This window comes from Gobio gobio, assembly GCF_949357685.1.
Source record: "Gobio gobio genome assembly, chromosome: 22".
NCBI lineage: Eukaryota > Metazoa > Chordata > Actinopteri > Cypriniformes > Gobionidae > Gobio > Gobio gobio.
Genome location: NC_137118.1, coordinates 47,770,893 through 47,775,188, shown reverse-complemented (window position 1 = coordinate 47,775,188; position 4,296 = coordinate 47,770,893). Strand labels below are relative to the sequence as shown.

General features: G+C 44.2%; 1 protein-coding gene across 2 annotated transcripts in view; it reads left to right on the top strand.

Annotated features, from left to right (window-relative positions):
* The first annotated feature begins 1,190 nt into the window (after window positions 1–1,190).
* The window catches only part of smad4a (SMAD family member 4a), a 40,009-nt gene continuing 36,903 nt past the window's right edge, over window positions 1,191–4,296 (top strand). For both annotated transcript variants that reach the window (XM_079803830.1, XM_079803829.1), the window contains exon 1: window positions 1,191–1,632. The gene's annotated coding sequence lies outside the window, so the exon portion shown is untranslated. The remainder of the gene's footprint in view (window positions 1,633–4,296) is intronic.

Below are 4,296 nucleotides of genomic sequence, written 5' to 3'. Positions count from 1 at the left end.
CACACTGCCCCTAAACCTACCCATCACTCACTCACACACACACACACACACACACACACACACACACACACACACACACACACACACACACACACACACACACACACACACACACACACACACACACACACACACACACACACACACACACACACACACACACACACACACTGCCCCTAAACCTACCCATCACACACACACACACACACACACACACACACACACACACACACTGCCCCTAAACCTACCCATCACACACACACACACACACACACACACACACACACACACACACACACACACACTGCCCCTAAACCTACCCATCACACACACACACACACACACACACACACACACACACACACACACACACACACACACACTGCCCCTAAACCTACCCATCACACACACACACACACACACACACACACACACACACACACACACACACACACACACACACACACACACACACACACACACTGCCCCTAAACCTACCCATCACACACACACACACACACACACACACACACACACACACACACTGCCCCTAAACCTACCCATCACACACACACACACACACACACACACACACACACACACACACACACACACACACACACACACACACACACACTGCCCCTAAACCTACCCATCACACACACACACACACACACACACACACACACACACACACACACACACACACACACACACACACACACACACACACACACACACACACACACACACACACACACACACACACACACACACACACACACACACACTGCCCCTAAACCTACCCATCACACACACACACACACACACACACACACACACACACACTGCCCCTAAACCTACCCATCACACACACACACACACACACACACACACACACACACACACACACACACACACACACACACACACACACACACACACACACTGCCCCTGCCCCTAAACTTCTTTAATCTGATCTGTCTATCTTCTCTTTCATCCATCCATCTATCCATCCATCTATCCATCCATCTATCCATCCATTCATCATCAGTTTCTCCGTCTATCCATCCTTCCATCAGTTTATCCATCTCTCCATCCATTTGTTATTCCGTCCATCTATAAAAACAGTTACATAAGAAAACATTTCCCAGAGCTTTCATACATTCATAAGTAAACACGTCATAAGTGTCCTGTTATGTGTTATGAGCGGGGATGATCATATGAGGGAAGCGGACGCCAGATGTGGAGATGAGGCCTAGAGCTGCTTTCTGAGGATGTGACAGAACATCTGGACAGGACACACGGCTCAGCGTGTTCGACTCAGTGCGCATGCGCGGGTCGCCATATTGCGCAGCTGGGTGTGAGCTGTGCGTCGAGTCCATCGCGGCGACACTGTTTATTTTGGTCGCGTTTAACCCTGTTGTTAATAAATACGCCGCCACGGCCTAGTTTAACATGGTTTTCGCTCCACTGAAGAACTCCTGTGGTCGCTTTCGCTCGCTGTAGAGATCCGCGAAACGCGTTAGTCCGGCTGGAGAGTGTGACGCGCGCTAGCCGCTAACAGGATTCACATCAAACCCCTCAAAACCGGACGAGTCAAGGCAGATCCACTCCCTGGAGACACTAAAGGTATGTCATTTACACACACCTGGACAGGTGGATGTGTGTTATGAGTCTACAGCTGAAGTTAGAGTCTGGAGTTAGCGCTGTTCGCGAGCTAGCCTGTAGCAGGTTTGCTAACACAGATCTCGCGTTGTTTACATTCGCCTCAGCTCGTTTATTAATCACTGTCAGCACTCATGAGTTACTACTACACATCTACACTCATGAGTTACTACTACACATCTACACTCATGAGTTTACTACTACACATCTACACTCATGAGTTTACTACTACACATCTACACTCATGAGTTACTACTACACATCTACACTCATGAGTTTACTACTACACATCTACACTCATGAGTTACTACTACACATCTACACTCATGAGTTACTGCTACACATCTACACTCGTGAGTTACTACTACACATCTACACTCATGAGTTACTGCTACACATCTACACTCATGAGTTACTACTACACATCTACACTCATGAGTTACTGCTACACATCTACACTCATGAGTTACTACTACACATCTACACTCGTGAGTTACTGCTACACATCTACACTCATGAGTTACTGCTACACATCTACACTCATGAGTTACTGCTACACATCTACACTCATGAGTTACTACTACACATCTACACTCATGAGTTACTGCTACACATCTACACTCATGAGTTACTACTACACATCTACACTCGTGAGTTACTGCTACACATCTACACTCATGAGTTACTGCTACACATCTACACTCATGAGTTACTACTACACATCTACACTCATGAGTTACCGCTACACATCTACACTCATGAGTTACTACTACACATCTACACTCATGAGTTACTACTACACATCTACACTCATGAGTTTACTACTACACATCTACACTCATGAGTTACCGCTACACATCTACACTCATGAGTTACTACTACACATCTACACTCATGAGTTACCGCTACACATCTACACTCATGAGTTACTACTACACATCTACACTCATGAGTTACCGCTACACATCTACACTCATGAGTTACCGCTACACATCTACACTCATGAGTTACTACTACACATCTACACTCATGAGTTTACTACTACACATCTACACTCATGAGTTTACTACTACACATCTACACTCATGAGTTTACTACTACACATCTACACTCATGAGTTACCGCTACACATCTACACTCATGAGTTACTACTACACATCTACACTCATGAGTTACTACTACACATCTACACTCATGAGTTACTGCTACACATCTACACTCATGAGTTACCGCTACACATCTACACTCATGAGTTACTACTACACATCTACACTCATGAGTTTACTACTACACATCTACACTCATGAGTTACCGCTACACATCTACACTCATGAGTTACTACTACACATCTACACTCATGAGTTACTACTACACATCTACACTCATGAGTTACTACTACACATCTACACTCATGAGTTACCGCTACACATCTACACTCATGAGTTACCGCTACACATCTACACTCATGAGTTACTACTACACATCTACACTCATGAGTTTACTACTACACATCTACACTCATGAGTTTACTGCTACACATCTACACTCGTGAGTTACTGCTACACATCTACACTCGTGAGTTACTGCTACACATCTACACTCGTGAGTTACTACTACACATCTACACTCATGAGTTACTACTACACATCTACACTCATGAGTTACTACTACACATCTACACTCGTGAGTTACTGCTACACATCTACACTCGTGAGTTACTGCTACACATCTACACTCGTGAGTTACTACTACACATCTACACTCGTGAGTTACTGCTACACATCTACACTCATGAGTTACTACTACACATCTACACTCGTGAGTTACTGCTACACATCTACACTCATGAGTTACTGCTACACATCTACACTCATGAGTTACTACTACACATCTACACTCGTGAGTTACTGCTACACATCTACACTCGTGAGTTACTACTACACATCTACACTCGTGAGTTACTGCTACACATCTACACTCATGAGTTACTACTACACATCTACACTCGTGAGTTACTGCTACACATCTACACTCATGAGTTACTACTACACATCTACACTCGTGAGTTACTACTACACATCTACACTCATGAGTTACTGCTACACATCTACACTCATGAGTTACTGCTACACATCTACACTCGTGAGTTACTGCTACACATCTACACTCGTGAGTTACTGCTACACATCTACACTCATGAGTTACTGCTACACATCTACACTCGTGAGTTACTGCTACACATCTACACTCGTGAGTTACTGCTACACATCTACACTCATGAGTTACTGCTACACATCTACACTCATGAGTTACTACTACACATCTACACTCATGAGTTACTACTACACATCTACACTCGTGAGTTACTGCTACACATCTACACTCATGAGTTACTGCTACACATCTACACTCATGAGTTACTGCTACACATCTACACTCATGAGTTACTACTACACATCTACACTCGTGAGTTACTGCTACACATCTACACTCGTGAGTTACTACTACACATCTACACTCGTGAGTTACTGCTACACATCTACACTCGTGAGTTACTACTACACATCTACACTCGTGAGTTACTGCTACACATCTACACTCATGAGTTACTGCTACACATCTACACTC